This window comes from Ixodes scapularis, unplaced genomic scaffold, assembly GCF_016920785.2.
Source record: "Ixodes scapularis isolate PalLabHiFi unplaced genomic scaffold, ASM1692078v2 PGA_scaffold2__306_contigs__length_199485367, whole genome shotgun sequence".
Lineage (NCBI taxonomy): Eukaryota > Metazoa > Arthropoda > Arachnida > Ixodida > Ixodidae > Ixodes > Ixodes scapularis.
The window spans coordinates 84,645,858-84,664,650 of record NW_024609857.1 but is presented as its reverse complement, the minus strand read 5'-3'; positions in this window follow the sequence as shown (position 1 = coordinate 84,664,650).

Below are 18,793 nucleotides of genomic sequence, written 5' to 3'. Positions count from 1 at the left end.
ATTTTTACAGCAGGTATTTTTATGCTTGGGGAATTAATCGGGAATTACTGTAACGCTGATACTAGTAAGTATCAGAAGCTGGCATCTCTCCCGACCGGGGAACGACTGGCCAAAATATTGACACGCATTGAGCCTCAAATCACCCCACGCGAAGTACGAGTAATAAGCTGGGAAGTCCAGCTCTTTGGTTTTGTCTTGGGAATAGCTAATTTGCTAAAGATAACCGGGTAACGGCGCGGATCGAGGCTTGTTTTGCTGGGGTGTAGTGATACCACCGGTGGACCTTGCTTCACTCCAGCAAATACATTGTACCCTAAGGGGGAAACGTGAAAAAGTGAGATTTATCTCCTTTTTATTATACGAAATTTCGACGAAGTTTTCTAGGAATGATGGGAAACGTTTGTGCTGTGATGTTAATACCTCCTACACTGAACCTTTAGGGGGAAAATACTTTTCCTTCCTCCGCTGACATCCTTCCATGCTCCACGAGAAACCAGTGGGAGTCACGCCGTCATGGAAGCAGCCAGAAAGGTTTGGTTCGATGTCATGCTTACTTTTATAATTTTACTGACGCAGGGTTGCAGACTGCGTTTGAAGCATTATTTTTGACTCCAGATCAAACAGACAATGTCTGATGACGAATATATTCTTGCTCGATAAAGTTACTTCTCTTTTCTTAAAACATGATCATAAGAAACTGTTTACGTACTGCGAGTTCTTTTAAGCAAACACTTAGGTTTTGAAGCATGAAGAAGACGATTCAAAAGAGTCGAGAAGAGGAATTCTTCTCGACTCTTTCGGAATGACAGCAGACGAAAGGGACTGCCATGATGTTTGTGTAATTTAATAACCTCAGCAGTTACTGACAACTGCAAAATCTGTCTTACTATTCCTGCGAGACCTCCTAAAGGTTTCTTTAGAAGACATTCCACACAATCTACGAAAAGTTCAATTTTATTCCTTCTTTCCATAGACTTGCATGTATTCCCTGGTGTCAAGCTGTGGCCGCCGGTGGTGCCACTGTCGGGCTCCCGATCCACGATCCAGCCTACTACAATAGAGATCAAGGGTGCCGCTACTCTAAGCGCAGCTTTTTTAGTGGCTCCAGTGGCTTTCTGGCGACGCCTGCGATGACGTCGCCAGAAAGATCATATATGCCGAAACTTGCACGAAATGTTGCCGGCTAGGAGGGAGTTTTGCTAACATAAGTTCCACTGAATATAGTAGGTAGTCTCTGGCAGTTTATTGTATCCCTAAAATTAACGCTGCTTCCGATCAGCCTAGAAAGCAAGAACAGTGTCTATTTTGCACGTGTAGACAACCACTATGGTTAAAAGATATGCGATCGGGGAAATATATTTGCCACGTCCTTTTCAAGTTAAATATCAATTGACTGCGAAAAAAAACAACAAAAAAAAAACTACTCACTTGTGAATAGCGGAAAGAAGAGCAGTAACAGAAGTTGCTGCATGCTTTGAGGCGAACGGCCGCTTATTTTTTGCTAAACAATATATGAAAAGCGCGAGAGAAAGGACGATTTTGACTGCTTTCAAGACAGCTGTTCTCTTTGTTGTGGGAAATAATTCCAAGAATTGTGCTAAACCGAATTTCGCGTTATATATATATATATATAAAAGAAAAAAAAGCTTGGTCGTAAATATATATACATATATTTTTTATTCCGGCATCTTTTTACGATTGGAAAGACCTAAACCTTTTCTTTCATACCGGTGAGTCCGTTACTTAAGAAAAACTGTAATGGATTAAATTAAAGACACCTCGACCCAATTATAATGGATTATCGCCATTAATACTGTCGCTAAAGTGATTAATTATTTCACTTGGTGCGTTGCAAATTACGTTTCAGTTCATTTTTTCAGATACTTATCAATAAGTAAATAAATACAAATTCCATTTATTGCAGTACTAAATCTCATTTTTCACATCAACAAAATTTTTTGTGATGTGTGTAAAAGAAATCGAGAAATGATGAAGGTGTTATATTCTCACCAGTGGTCTTGAGTACTGGTAAAGGCGCGAGTGCCCATATGTTTGCGCAGAGCTTTGGTTGCGGCCATATAAGTTCTACGGCAAATGTCCTACACACTCGTACCCGTGCCTCTCCCCGAACTGCGCACACCTTCTCAGGCGGAATGTGGACGAAAATGACCGCAAAAGAGCGCAGTGCAAAGTAATTCGCACTTTCGACAAGCGCCACGTAAAAGAGCAGAGCGATGCTCATGGTACCCTCTCTAGGGGCCTACGTGACTCTGTCGTCTAATGGTGTGTTTATACTTGCGAGTTCGCGGGCGGATCTGAGCCGGCAGTGAGCGGATTTTGGCGCCAGGTGTCGAAATGCGCAGACCTGCCTGCAAATCCGCAAGTGTAAACGCACCCTTAAAGTTTGCAGAAAAACGGGTTTGTTTGTTTGTGTGTGTGCGTGTGTGTGTGTATGGGGGGTGGGGTAGATAAATAGGAACTCGAAGAGGGCAGCGGGGTTATAATGCGACCATACAGTTTCGCTGATTATAAGGAGTGGAATCCGCTTTTCTAGACAGTATAAAAATATTCGCATCCCCTAAAGTTCGCAAATTTTCCAAGTCACGAAATTGGCAAAAATCAGAGTACATTAGGAGTTTTACAGTATATTAATTTCTGACTGCGCATCCTTGCATGCAAACCAAATCATGACAATGTTTATTTCAGTAATAGTATTGATGGAATGGCGCATGTATTAAAATAGTTACTTATCCTGATTCAGTGTGCGGCTCGTGCCTGTTCACTCGCGCTATTGCTTGCATCCTTCAAAATACACAAATAAGCGTAAACTAAAATATTTTATGAAAAAAAAAAAATACAGCCCCGTAAAGAACACGCGTGTTATGCACGTGATTCTTTTCCTAATGCACGCTCCGATTTCACTTAGTCATATGTTTTTCACGTATTATAGCCGACAACACGGACAAAAATCGCGAGCCGTAAATGGGACCGGCATAATTCTAACAAGGATGAAAAGTGCCAGTAGGGCTGTCTAGAATATTATTGGCATGACCAATTGACTATCGAACATGCGGCACACGGGTGGCGGCGGGGGTTGGGGTGGTGAGAAGATACAAACTGTATGACGGTCGCATGAAAGGGAAGGAATAAATATTGTGAATCATACCATAGCGTCCTATATACTGACAAAGCCTGGCAGATGGCCACGAGAAGCGGCCGCCAAAATGGAAAAGGTGGAGCGGCAGGCAATGAATAAGAGAAGAGCCACGTGACTGGCGCCCCGCTGCGGCGAGACGCCGAAACACACTTTTCCCGAGCGAACAAGTGTGTTTCGGGAACTTTCGGGTCCTCGCCGCTGCAAAAGCTGTGCGCTGACGTCCAGGTTCCCCGAGCAATAGCTCTTTGATGCTCTGTGCTACCAGATCGTCGCGCTCCAAATCTGCGAACGGCACCCTATGGCTCCGTCGTCGAACTGCCAGGCTTTGTGAGTATAGTGGAGGCTATTATCATACAAAACGCTATCGTGGCAAAGACAGTGGTGAAGCATGTAACAGATGTGAGCAAGAATTGCGTCGCGTCGCACCGACGCTATCACATGGCCCAATGCCGTGCAGCCCCATGCGACCGTTGCTATGGTTACGCTGCCCTGCTTAGTGGCGCGATGCGACGCGATTTTTCCTCACATGCAGTTTCAGGCTTTAAAGCAGAGCGTATCGCGTGTCGCTTCTGAGTGATGCTGCGGAGGGGATCTTGATACGGATTTTGTGCCTCGGCGGCACGAACATCGTCGCGCGTAGGAAGAACGCCAAGTTCGCGTCTCTTGCAGTCGCGCACCCCAGTTTCGAGCCTGCTATTTCGCGACTCCCTGCTTCCTCCGAAGCACACGTTTGTTCCTATTCGCTCTCACCTTCTGCACAATCGCCCACCATATGTGCGAGCGCGCTTGTTCGACACCCAAGGACATAACAGGATGACAGAAAAGTTTACCTGCATGGGTATTTTTCTCGGTCGGCTGTTCTGTGCTGGGGGAGAGAGATACGGGGACTAAAAGAGATCTTATACTCTTTAACGGTCGAGTTTTTTCCTTTAAGAGATGTTTCCGAGATATCCGGGTTTGTTTTGCAAAGGAATAGTATAAAGAACGTGTGAATGCACGGTTGTTTTCTTAATTATCGAGCGGGAGCACGCACAGTGCTTGCGAGCTCCTTAGGATAAGAAGCATAAAATTAATATATTGGAGTCGAAAAGTTGTCACCGTTCTTCGATTTGGTCTCATTTTGGCGCATCCGCTTCTGCTACATTCCAGCGGCTTCAAATACCTGACCGGAGGCACTTTACAAACGCGACACTTTAGAAAAGTGTCGGGTTGAGGTTGACAGTGTTGTACACTATATTTTCTCCGGGTAATTTTTTACGTTGAAGCGCGTGACGGTTGATGATACGGATGGCTTTCTTTCGAGAGGAGGAACGGCATTGTTAACATTGTGCGTAGCGAAAAGAAAGAAAAAGGCGCGTTTTCTTTTTTGCTACAGTGAGCTAGCCCACCATATTTCGGCGTCGCGCAGCGTTGTAATCGTGCGTTGTAGCATGGGCAACATCGTGAGCTACTTGGGACAAGACGACGGCGACGCCGGGATGAACCTGTTGATCGGAGACGCCGAAGGGCGGCAGGAACAGCAGAGCACGGATGCCGCTGACAAGGACTTGAGCAGCGACCTCGAAGGCGACAACATGGCTGCCCCGGAGGTTCCACCCATTTGTGGAGGCGGTAAATCGAAGAAAAAGGTGCCAGCTCCGTCCAAGCCGAAGCTGGATGGATCTGCGCCGAGGTTCATCTGGGCCATGTGGATGCTTTCCGCTTTGCCCCCAATATTATCCAGCGATTTTTCGTCGTCCAGAAAAGCGGCCCTGTCTGGAGGAACAGAGGAGCGGCAGATCTTGTCCAGGAGCAACGAGGTGTCGCTGGAGACTACACAGCTGCACGAGGTACGTGTAATGAGATTGTCGTGCTTTCAACATTTATTTGTAGTAAAGATCACTACTTTTTTTTTTTTTTTTGGTTTGGGGGGGGGGGGGGGGGTATTCGCGACTCCAGCGAACTATAGGGGGTGCGCTGGTCAGGCAAAATGGCGGACGAAAGGAGGTCGTTTTCGTCGTTCAGCAGGCGGACCACCATAAATTTCTTGCACTGCAGCGTAAAATCGGTATTACATATAAAGGCAAAGCGACTTTTCGACGGTAAAACCCTTATTCTATCCAGTGCGTAGGAATGACACCGCGGAAGCGTAAAAATAACTACTGGAAACGATGTTTGTTTCTATGCTGCCTACGAGAACCAAGCACCGATAGCAGACGGCAGAGTTGAAACGACCTCGTCTTTTGAGCTTCTCGGCGTTGCCGCTACGCGGCGTCGATTTCGCTGGAGTCGCCACTACCTGGCTGGCACCTGACGTTATCGCACCGTACCGGTGGTCATAATTACTACTTGTTCTTGTCGAGAAAAACAAACTGGTGTTGCAAAATCTAGTGCAGAATGTACGCCCTTTGCAGCAAGGCCCAACGGCCCCTGGTGTGACGTCAGCGTTCGATATTACAAATGACTAAAATCCCAATTTTGAGCAATTCAGCGTTTATTTGAGTTTTAAATGCGTTGAAATGTATTACTCCGGTGCGTGCAACCGTTTGGTTTTAGATTGGACTTTGGACTAGACTGGTTTCGTGAGGCCGTCGCGCGGTTCGTGCCGTGTTCTTTCGTTCCGTTCGTTCGCTATTTTTTTTTTTCTTTTTGTGCTTGCTTTTGTATTGGAAATATTGAGCCGTTCTGTGTTACCCTACAGTTCAGTCACAGCGATAGCTGCGACACGTCACGGTGAACTCGTTGGACATCGGCGTCGCGTTCACGCACCGTGGACAAAAGCGTTCAGAACAAGATAGACATCTGTCCCGTCTATGCTGGAACGCAAACCAAATGATGTAGAAAACTACATCGGGCACTGATTGGCCATTATTTTGGGTCACGTGACATGACGTTGAAACGTAGTTTTTCCCTATACTCGTAAAATGATGCAATCGGCGGTGACGTCAAAATGTCGTCACGATGTACTTCGACGACGCAGCATGAGTGGTCGAGACGAAGGCGGAGAACGTTCTGCATCGTAAAAGATGGCGACCTTAACATATGCATCTCTCCTGTTGGGTTCGCCAGCGGATCGAATTTTTAGAGATCACCGGGATGCTTTGGAGACGAGCGATGCGAGGTTTATGGGCGAATACCGGCTGACCAAAGGGGTGACACGCTGGCTGTGCGACTAGCTTCGCGGAAAGCTCCAGCGGCGTCGCGAAGGGCCCCGTGTGCTAACGGTCGAACAAGTCCTTACAGCTCTACGCTTCTACGCCGTTAGCGGCTTCCAGGGAACCGTCGGGAGCAACAAAAATATTGGTGTTCACCAGCGCTATGTGAGTCGCGTACTTGTTGATGTCACCGACGCTATCATCGATTGCCTCGGATCGAAGTGGCCGTGTTTCCAGCCAACTAAAGCAGAGAAGGCGCTCACGAAAAGGAAGTTTTTCGAGCGATGCAAGTTCAGCGGCGTGATCGATAAATATTCTAAATACTCTTACACGATTCAACACGATAGTATTTTCATTTGAGTGCACACCATATAAGCGCGAAACGCCAAGCAACGGTAACAGGCCTAAGTTGAGCCAGTTGGTATATATATATATATATATATATATATATATATATATATATATATATATATATATATATATATATATATATATATATATATATATATATATATATATATATATATATATATATATATATATATACTTTATTTTAAAGCAACAACTTCAGGTAAGGCCAGCTGAACTAGAATAAATATACGCATAAAGAAAAGACCATACACACCGTGGGACTTACAGCTGATTTTCGTTTTCCTCCTCTTCTACTACGAACCCCACTTAAGGGAAATATTCCCTTTTCTCTCGTGCAGCACGAGAGAAGTTGCACTAACGCATTCAAACAAAGTCAAAAAGTCAAATTTGTCGGTAGTTGGCTGAACATGGCGACATTGTTACCCACTGTAGATAAGCAATTTGGCCAGTGCAGTACGACTGCTAGCCTGGGTTTTTTAACGTGCACCATGCAGTAGTGATACCGAAGAGCACACGCTATATCCAAATCCCGTGCACGGGATTTGGACACACGAGTATTCCAGTGGCCCCTCCAGTGGCCCTTGGGACGGGACGCACGAGTATTCCAATGGCCCTTCCATTCTGCTCGCGTTTTGATGGACGGGCCTTGGGTGTTCAGCTCGTCCACAATTCTGCCCCACAACTCGTCTCGCTCAGGCTTGGTCAGAGGACTGTCAGTGGCGGCCCTCACTAAAACTTGGTTTTCTGTCTAAACGCCGCTCAGAAGGCTAATCTGGTGGACCGACACACGAGGACTTTACTTCCGCTTCTTCGTGTTGTCGGCCATGACTGCCTTCCTGCGCAATGTAAAGGGCTGCAGCTAATGCTAATAGTTTGTGTGTAACTTAAGTATACTAAATATTTCATGCGACAAATTTCAACAAAAAAAAGTTTAATTAAATTGCTCTGCACTGTACGTTTCGTATAGTTAAGAGTATTGCTTTCTGGAACCCTTCACTGCCGAGTTTTGCGATTCTCCTAAATCCATGTATGAAGAAAAAAAAAAAAAAAAAAAAACGATGTAGTGTCAACTCAATCGCCACAGTTCGGCGACGTCACCGGACACGTCACGGTGCAGTTTCTCCACCGCTTTTTCCAGCATAGAGAGACTGTTCCTAAGGCTTTTGTTTTGTTCCATTTTGTTCCGGAGCGCGTGAGTGCGTGTCTCCCGGTGCACGAGCACTTGGCATTGACAGAGCTACGGCGGCATTTTGTTATGAAGGAGCTTGACGACAACTGCATTTTAAATAGCCCAGCATGCGGTTAGCATTGCTTGCAACGTACTCGACAGGAGTAATGCCAAAAAAAAAGGGAATTTACATGGACGCCAAGGTATTTATAAACTGAAACAGATACCAGGGTAATTGTTTATGTAATAAGTGGGACATTAATAGTTAGTGAGTGATACCCTCATTGACTTACATTTATTAGTCTTTAATTCCGTTAGCCAAGTATTGCACCAGTGGGCTATTAAAGGGGCCCTCCGGAGCGTTCTGCGATGGTCTATTTATGGCGGTAACTCAATCTACAGGCCCTAAGGATCCTAAAAATCATAAAATTACGGTCATGCCCGGGGATTTTCCTATTAAAATTGCTATCAAAGTCCCCGGCACGCCCCCCTTTCTGAGATGACCCCGGAAAACGGGAGGGGCATCTCTTTACGCGTCAGCCAATAGCAAGCGAAGGATTCCGGCGTCACTGCGCGTCACCAACGCGGCCGACCGCCGACCCGCGGAGGAATCTCTCGAACACGCGCGGACCGTCGTCAAGGAGCCCGGACTTTGTGCTCGGCAGTCGTCGTTCGTCGCACCGCACCGTCGCGCTGCTACTGCAATACGCAGTCGCATCCCACAGATGACAAAGAAAAGTTGGACTCGTTGACCTGGAAGGATCGCAAAGCTGGCTTCGGAGTCGGGATCCACGGGAAGAAGGAACATGTGTCCTGCAAACGCACGCCTGCAGACGCCCCGGGAAGCAGACGAGCCGACGCGCCGACGCATCACCCCCTAGCAACAAGCTTGCGGGGAGAAAACATAGTTCGCTGGTTTTGGAGCGATATATGTGGACTATGTTTCCCGCACCACAATCAGTTTACGTTTTTCTCAAACTCTAATTTACAACAAGCTTAAAAAGTGTTGCAATAATAACGTTCGCATTCACCGCGAGATGCAGCATTTCCATTGGTCAAGTTTTAGCAACCTTAATAAAACACTCAGTTGGGAAACTCCCATAGAGACAGCTTTGAAAAAGTGGCCCCAATCTGTCTCTGAGCACCGAGCTAATGACGAACACAACGCCACCATTTCTCCCGCAGCGGCCACTCGAGGAACTGCACGTGACTTCTATTTTGGCTTCAAGGACAGATACAGCGGAAGAGGTTACAGGGGTGCCACCCCTGTCTCCCCGGCGGACGCGCCGCGACGAAATACCAAAGTTAAAATGCACCTCGGTCGGGACGCGCTACCTGAAACGACCGCTGAGGCATGGTTGTATAAAAACAATACTAATTGTGCCGCAAAACCCTGCAAACTAAAGATTTTAAAAACATAACGCGCCCCTCGTTTTGTACTAAACTCCAATAAATTTCATACAAAAAGAGTCTTTTCCGTTCGTTTTTACGCAAAAACAGGCTTTCAAAAAGCTCAAGGTGACCACAGTACAGACAAATGACAAAGAGTGGCGCTGTTGTCGCATTTAGCTCGGTCTCGGTGGACGCCAGCGGCCCAGGCTTCGACGGCGAGTTTCCCAACTGGGTGTTTTAGTAACGTTAATTTTTTTGCGATGGGCAGGGAATGGGGGATTGTCTTCCAAGAGAAAATAGTCCCGATATATTTCTTCTGCCATCTGCTTAATAAACGGTTTTGTAATCTAAAACTTTGTATACATATTAACTTGCATCTACTACGCAATATAACAACATAAACAGACGATCGCAGAAAGCTGAAATATTTCCGTCGTGTTCAAAAATGGGTTGAATATGATCGACAATATCCGTAAATGACAATCGCACGTTTCTATTTTGAGCCTGGTGGCTGTATTTTTTGTTATAAACGGCCCACCCTGGCAAGCGCTCGGAGAAGGCCCATCGGAGACTACGTGACATCCAACGCAATCGTGACGTAAGTCGTCTCAGGACGAGCAAAGCTACGGCGAGGCTGACGTCGAGAGGATGGCCTAGTCGTTCCATCTACCGAAGAGGCTGCTTTTGTACGAATTTTGAGTGACGGGTTAATCTTCTGTAATCTTGTAGGGGGACAATAGCGACTTCTGCGACACACAAAAGGCATTCTCAGGAAGAGGGGAGTTCCTCCTGCCCCTCTGCTCTCGTCGTAACCGGAGGCGAGACAACCTCCGGCACTAGCTGTCAAGGTTCCTAGACGGGCATTACAAGCGAGGCGTTAGCGACATCCACCAGGTGCTCTTTGCTAATCGTATAATTCGTTTTAAAATTCCTTTTCGTGACTTTTTTTAACAAGATATTGGTATGTTCGATGTGATGCTGCTCCTTTGAACACATATAGACCAAAAAAACGAGCGCCGAAGTTTCGTTGTAGTATCCCTTTAAGATAAGGTCTCTTTGTAGTTGAGAAGTATCAGACTGATCGGGTATGTTGGAGTATAAAACAGTCTTCGGCGGTCAGGCATATTGATAATGAAAGGTTAGCTACTAGATCGTTAATGTAAATTAGGAACAACGTGGAATCAATTACTGATCCGTGCGGCACTTATGTTTATGCGTATGTTTTCCTGTGTGCTTGCGTTTCCTTGTTTTTTCTGGGGTTCGTATGCACGAGTGTATTTCTACCTTCACGACTTACTATGTACCCCCCTTTCCCGCAATTATGCCTTCAGGCGCTGCGGGATAACCCGAAATAAATAAATATATACAAATATTTGTACTTGGCGTATGCTATAATTTTTTATCGTTGAAAGTGTTGATGTTTTATATCGGATAATGTGAGAAATTCGTACTGTATTTCAACTGCATGTTTAATAAAGAATAAAAATGACAAACAATTGCATCTTTTTGTCTTTATGTGTCTTGTATGTTTGATAGGCTACAGCTGCTTTGCTATCAGTTTTCGCTTTTCAAAGAAACACGGAAACCAGCAACAAACCAACTAAAAGCTAACCTGAAAAAACACATTAAAAAAAACGAATTATTTTTGGGATTGTACTAAATTAATTGGATCGTCGGAAAGTAGCGCCAAGATTCCCGTGTGGTTGCCATTTTGGTTCATGAAATGAGTAATATCTCCTTGACCTCTCTGTTCTTGCTGCGCTCATCTAAATTCCCTGGTGACGGGTAGATTTACAGAGACGTTTCTTGTATACCGATATTTTTATACCATTGGCACCGGCGATACGTACACCTTCGTACCACCGCCACATGCGGTGTCGGTGCTTGGAGGCACTGAACAATACTTTTCCTGTTTTGAAATACGCAAGAAAAACAATATATTTGTAAGAGATCCGTGGAGATAGGCATGGTTGATAAGTTGATTGCATACACAGTGTAAACGATGCTTATATTGCCGAGGAACGCCTTCAGTATGATGATGCTCTATGGTGATTCTGGTAAAATTGGTTTAGAACGACCCTCTCAAAGCTTCGAAGATTTGAAAGGGCCGAAATGCCGGTTGCCATAGCAACGGATACCGATTAGCCAATCGCACTGCGAGACTTTGGTCGTCTGTATGTTAGTATTATTTTGTGCTCGGCTAGCAGGCAGGGAAGGCAATGGGGCTACTTTCCCAGGATCCAGTGACTTTAGCCCGAACCAGTCCCAAACAAGATGGCGCTGCCCTATAGTTTCGATTTCGGCGAGCCTCCATGTTTACTGTAGTACAGCCCTCTGGATACCAGGGAATTCAAAAGGCGCTGCGTACTCGAAGGGTCTACCAGTTGGCGTTCCATGTGCAATCTATAGGAGGTTGCACTCCTCTGCCAATGTCACTGAATCGGCCGAACGATCGCCATTTAGCAGCAGATCCGGTGACGAGCGTCCGCTGGCAATTAGGCCTATCCTTGGAGCAGTCCACGTCCACGCACGCACTCACCCTGTCGGGCGCATGAACGTTCACTATGCATACCAACACGAGAACAGCACACGACACACGGCAGAAACGGCAGGTTCTCCCGCAGAAATGAACGATTCGCAAACGACTGGTCCCAACGTGCTTATCGTGCAATGTTGCCAAGCGTCTCTTGTGAAAGAGAAGCATATTTAAAAAAATACAAAAATAGAAAAAAAAATACAAACAAGAACAATGAACCTGTTTCGTTTCTTGTTCTTGAGAATAAAAAAGTCAAAGCCGTTTACAACTAACTCCCTGTAACGCCGAATTAGAGCGCAGCTCTTGAGGAGGAGTAGGGAATTGGGTACTGAGGGGGGGAGGAGGAGGGAAGGGTATTGAGGGGAGGGTAGACCTCTCCTCCTTCTCCTTCTCCCCTCATTCTTGAATATCCCTCGGAGGGGGGGGGTGGGTCACCTGACCTCGGGGGGGGGGGGGGGGGTCACGTGACCCTAAAAGGGAGGGGTCAAGTGACCGTGGGGGAGTCACGTGACCCTAAAAGGGAGGGGTCAAGTGACCGTGGGGGAGTCACGTGACCCTCAAAGGGAGGGGTCACGCGACCCTAAAAGGGAGGGGTCACGCGACCCTAAAAGGGAGGGGTCACGCGACCCTGAGGGGAGGGGTCACGCGACCTCGGGGGGTCACGCGACCTGGGGGTCACGCGACCTGGGGGGTCACGCGACCTGGGAGTCACGCGACCTGGGAGTCACGCGACCTGGGAGTCACGCGACCTGGGAGTCACGCGACCTGGGGGTCACGCAACCTGGGGGAGTCGCGTGACAGGGGGTCACGCGACCTGGGATGGTCAAGTGACCTCGCGGTTACGCCGACGGCGACGCCGCTCAAGCCGGAAACGGGCCCATAAGAGCTGCGCTCTAAAACTTAGGGAAATAAAAACTTCAGCAGCGCGTTCAACGAGCGCTCTGATGTTCCCGCGCGCTCTCTCCTTCTTCCTCAATTCTCGGCGCATTGCGTCTATTTAACCGCCGGGAGAGAAACACGGATTCGTCAGCGAACCGGTCCAGGTGTAGGAAAACGTTGACTTGTTTTTAAACAGTGTTTGTTCTGTATTCCTGCCCACCACAGGTCGAAGCACCGGCGGCTTGGCGACGGTCGCGCGGACTCTCGTTCTTCGCGACGAGTCTTCTCCTGGCGAGTACCATGCTGTCCCTTGTGTCGACCGTGCTCGGACTGGTCACCTGGAAGCTGCTCCGGGAAGACCTGGACCCCAGCGTCGTCTAAAACGCGTCCGACATAGCGCGAATTACGTTCCACCCCAAAGCTTCGTCGGACTGGGCCCTCACTCCGTTGTCGAAAAGCAGTTCCGCCGCCACAGCTGCTGAAGCCTTGAGGGACGGCGCACAAACTGTTACCGATGCAATTCAGCCATCTTTTTAGATCTGTCTTGTTGATTCACACAGTCTTGTATTACTTCCTCGATTTGTCTTCAGCATTTCTTGCGAAGGAAGTAGTGCCAATTTAGGAGTTAAATCTTACTGCAGGGTTTTTCTTACGCACCAAGGGCAGTTCTGGATATTTTTATCCAGATGTATTTTTTAGGGTGATTATTTGCAAAAAATAATAAAATTTCAGGGCAATTATAGGAACCGGGCAGACGTATTTCAAGCCCCCGACCAGGGCGCCTCTAGCGGTAAATGGGTCGGTTCCATCGGGAAGCTTCTGCCCATTGCCGCCAACTTTAGGGATTTTCCTCTAGACCTAGGAATTTCCGTCATCGTTTAGGGGCAAAGGGAAATTTGTTCAAATCTAGGGATTGTTTTTTAATGTGTTTCAGAGGGCTTTAGAGACACGTTCCTACCCTTTTTCCTCCTGATGCCGGCCGAGTGCAGCGGAAAAGGCTTCTTTGTATAGACCTTTTCTGCGTACTCTCATCCCCAGCCACCTAAAAGGCATATCCGGTATGGGCGACGAAAAAATAATCCAACGTTTCAACCTGCAAATAGTAAAAAAATAAAGGGGAGGCAAACCGAGAAAGTGTGACGGTTACGCTTATATCCTAAATGCCTTCTATTGGCGTGCAAAGGCGAAACAATGTTTTCGCCCATACTGGAAGTGCCGTCAATTCAAGGTGGCGGCGCACTTGCAGAAAAGGTCTATATTGTCGAGGCCAGAGATAATTTCCAGTGGTAAAAACATCGATTTTGTGGGGCCATATACAAGGCCAAAGTAACGAAATTTAATTGTGTAAAAAGGTTTTAACGAAGCAAATTTAACCTTTAAATGGCCACCCAACTACAGGAATCTATCCTTTAAGCTGCTCCATAACGATAACCTCACTATTAACGCAAATTAACGTATTTTCTGAAAATCTAGGAAGATCTAGGGAATGTTTCGATAATCGGGGAAGAAACAACCGCGGAGGTTGGCGGCACTGCTTCTGCCAGTCGCCGCGTTGCTTGTGCGTCGTAGCGGCATTAGTGGGTTAGCGCTGCTATTTCTGAAATGGCTATTTTTTACCAAGAAGTCCACAATTGAATCGTGGTCGGTAGAAAGAGTACGTACAAAAACGAGCACGGCACGACGTTTTACGGCTTCCCCTCAAAGCCGTACGAGGCGGAGCGCCGCGCGACCTGGATGCGACCTGTGCGTCGATGCAAGTAAGTGTAGTTTCTCACCTTGCAGTTCGCATTTTGCTTTAAGCCGCTGACGAAGAATACAGTTAACTTTTTCTAGCGACGATGGAACAACAGACACCTACGGCAAACTCCAAAATATGCAACATATACTTCACCAGGAATGAAAGGCGGAACGAAGTGGCCCACCCAAGCAACCTACCTAGCCAGCATCACGCGCACAGGCAGACGACGTTGGTACATTTGTACGGCAAGTACAAGAGTGTTGGTGAACGACGATGTCTGGCAGCGTTCCGACATGTGTGGCACGCTCAATTCCATTGTTTTGTGGACAAGTTTTGCGACACGAAGAAAGCTCGTCGTACAAATCCTTAGACGGCAATGATTACGTTATCCGCGGTTGGTTAGAGGGATACTTCAACGAAATTTGAAATATATTCGTCGTGTTCACAAATAGGTTGAATATGATCCACAATATCGGTAAATGACAATCGGACGTTTGTATTTTGAGCCCGGTGGCTGTATTTTTTGTTATGAACGGTCCACTCTAGCAAGCGCTCGGAGAAGGCCCGGCTTAGAGCACGTGACATCCGACGCAATCGTGACGTAGGTCGTCTCGGGACGAGGGGATGGCCTAGTCGTTCCAGCCACCGAAGCGGCTGCTTTTGTACGAATTTTGAGTGACGGGTTAATCTTTTATAATCTTGTAGGGGGACCATAGCTACTTCTGGAACACACAAAAGGGATTCTCGGGAAGACGGGAGTTCCTCCTTCCCCTCTTCTTTCGTCGTGGCCGGTCATAGCAGAGAGGGTAATAGAGAGAAAAAATGCCCTCTCCCTCTCACCCCGAATGTCGTCTGCTCCGCCGAGTGGGCAGTACCTGGCATCCGGCTGGCGTGCAAACTCTGTTTAAAATCGCCTCATTTTGGAAATTTCAAGCACAGATGCGCAGATTTCGGCATGCCAGTTGTCGTGTAATACTATGCTGGATAAAAAGACTAACAGGGTCCAATTGTGCTGTTACCTGCGAGCAAATAAAAAAAGAAAAAGGGGGAAAACTGTGTTATGGCGAATTCCACTGGGCGTTTTGGAGCGCGCCGGGATCAGTCGACCCGATCCGGATTGGAGCACAAGATCCGAACGGGATCGCGCCGCCTACGGATCCCCAGTGGAACATGACCACTGCTCCGGGATCGGCGGATGCCTTCCCGTCATTCAACTGCCCGGGAATCCCCTTTTCGCGGCCGCCGCGGTCGTTTCGAAGACATTTTCGCTACGCGGCGCTAACACGTGTTCGACGCACGAGTGGCAGGAATGGCTCAGGCGCTTCTAGCAAAGATTGCCGGAATTCCCGTAGCGCGGCAAATACCTTCTCTTCTCCTTCCTGGAAAACGAACCGGCTGTCGAGCCAATGGGTAAGCAAGCGGTCATTACGAATTCTTCTGATGTCGAGACAATCTAGGAGCCCAGCCCGCCACGTGGTTCTTCTTCTTCTGAGGCGAGATGCCCCACGAGAAAAGAAGTCACGTGTGTGCGCCGAGGGCTGGCCCGGCTGGCTTCCGGTTGAATCCGCCGAAATCGTGGGAGCGACTTTTCTCGTGCCGAATTCCACGGGTCGTTTTGGAGCGCGCCGGGATCGACTTTTCCGGAGCGAGCCTATTTCGCTAGGGCGATCGGGATCGAGACGAACGTGTTCCACTGGTCGTTTTGGATTACCTCCCGCTCCAGATCTCGATCTGGATCCGAGAAAGTCGCTCCCCCGATTTTGGCGGATTCAACCGGAAGCCAGCCGGGTCAGCCCTCGGCGCACACACGTGACTTCCTTTCTCGCGGGCATCTCGCCTGATCTCGCCTCAGAAGAAATGGTAATGGCCGCTTGCTTACCCCTTGGCTCGACAGCCGGTTCGTTTTCCAGGAAGGAGAAGAGAAGGGTTTTGCCGCGCTACGGGCATTCCGGCAATCTTTGCTAGACGCTTCTGGGCCATTCCTGCCGCTCGTGCGTCGAACATGTATTAGCGCCGCGATTGCGAAAACGAATTGGAACTTGGAACCAGCCGCTACCAGACACCTGATTTGTTTCAAAAATACCCAGGACGTTTCGGGGCAATGAATCATCACATAGCAGGCGGTAGACAAGTAGACAGCGTTGAAAAATATTTACTCCACCGATTCTTATGAAGGCCGATGGTGTCGGTGTCGCAGTTTTGAAGCACTGTCAGTTCAGCTCGACACCACGTTACAAAAGACGGTTTGGGGTACTGCCGGTGCTAACGCAATTTCACAGTAGAAATAGGAATTGCATGAAAGAACCGGACAGAAACACTTCATACGGTGGCATAAATGCCGAACATATATCAGCGAAGTCACTTTCCTCGGTTAGGGCTATCTGCTTTGTCAACGAATGATGAACATCTCGGTAAAATAAAGAGCGGAAAATACTCCCCGTGCCAAGTTTTCTAATTACAGCCACTGGTTGATGTCGTACCGTGGTAATTCCCGGCCCTTCGAACGCACTAGCACTTTGTAGAGTCACATTTCCAGCGATTCCGCGCCGCACACGAACGAAGGTAAACAATCAAGATGGCGGAATGTTCCCCGTATTGTCCTCGCCGTCAGTGCGGTGGGACAGCGTTGTCAGATAACAAATCGGGCAACACTGTTGCCGGGCGGCAGCAATATGTTGCCCGACTGTTGTTGCCGCGATGTGACAGGGTCGCCGGCAACACGACTTCCCCGTGTTGCCGGATAGAGTTGTCCATCTGTCTCCTCAGTGTGACAGGGTCTTTACCCCTTGGCTCGACAGCCGGTTCGTTTTTTAGGAAGGAGAAGAGAAGGTTTTGGGGCCGCGCTACGGGCATTCCGGCACTCTTTGCTAGAAGCTCCTGAGCCATTCCTGCCGCTCGTGCGTCGAACACGTGTTATAGCGCCGTGATTGCGAAAACGTGTTCGAAACGACCGCGGCGGCCGCGGAAAGGGGATTCCCCGGCAGTTGAATGACATGAAGGCAAATGCCGATCCCGGAGCAGTGGTCATGTTCCACGGGGGATCCATCGCCGGCGCGACCCCGTTCGGATTGTGAGCTCCATTCCGGATCTGGTGAACTGATCCCGGCGCGCTCCAAAACACCCAGTGGAATTCGCCATCGGATCCAGATCGAGATCTGGAGCGGGAGCTAATCCAAAACGACCAGTGAAACATGTCGGTCTCAATCCCGATCGCCCAGTGAAATAGGCTCGCTCCAGAAAAGTCGATCCCGGCGCGCTCCAAAACGACCAGTGGAATTCGCCATTAGATTGACCGGTCTATCCGGCGAAAAGTTAATGCGGTGGCTGTACCTTTTTTTACTATACAAAGTTCGTACTGGTTTAGCGACCATGAGTGGAAGTCTGAAGTAATAAATAAAACGTGCTCTCCTGCCGCAATACACGCAGTAGTTGAGGGTAGTACTGCCGGCTGACTCAACTGCTTTTTAAGTAACGGAAAAAAATATATGTCAGTTGATCATTTACCGAAGTAGAACAACAGAGAGCTCTAGGCTGATTTTGGAGTATCCATAGCTATTCTAAGAACGCGAACCACTTCACAACGGCAGCCACGAGCGAGAGTTTGATGTTCCGTACAGGCCGCCGGTACAGCCTCGGCCCTCGTGTCCACACCGTGCTCGGCAAAGTTCCATTTCTTTGTTATGCTGTGTTAGTAAACACCGGACTGTGGGGACAATAAGCTCGATAGAGCGCCCCCTATAGTTCGATCTCCTGCCCAATACAGGAACTCTAGGACCGGTTAAAGCCCCTCTATCCTGGGAAAAGTGGCACCATTCATTGTTGTAGAAATGCTCGAGGCACGTGCCGCGCGCCACTTCTGGGGAAATCTATGGCGTCTGAAATCTAGCTCAGTGCTGCGCTGTGCCGCCATGATCTTCCCAACGGCTGCACGTTGCACGTGCCTCGTGCATCGACGAACCTTGCGCTCCTTTTGAAACATGAAGAAGCTTTAGGATTGGTTAAGGACCGGTCCGGCGTTCACCCCCATCGCCGGCGGGTGTACTTACTAAACTATAAGATCCGCAACAAAATAGTTTGAGAGTTTAATTATATTTCAGTGACCTAAAATGAGATTCATGTTTCGCAACTTCCAGTTTATTTAAATCAGAATTATTATATTTACAAAATCATTCCTAGTTTGAACATTAGCACTAAGTGAGCGAACTGCGTCCTCTTGGTGACCAAATGACACAGTGCTTCTGGAGGGTGTGTTCAGATAGGGGTGCCATGCCTATTTTTTGTTTCAAATTACATCATTATAGGAGGTAGCAAAGCATGTCCATACAACAGAATGAATCTTATTTTTCTAGAAACTTCCTTGTTTTAGTAAAAAAATATAATCGCGTCTGAGAGGAAGTGGAACAACGATTTTTCCGAG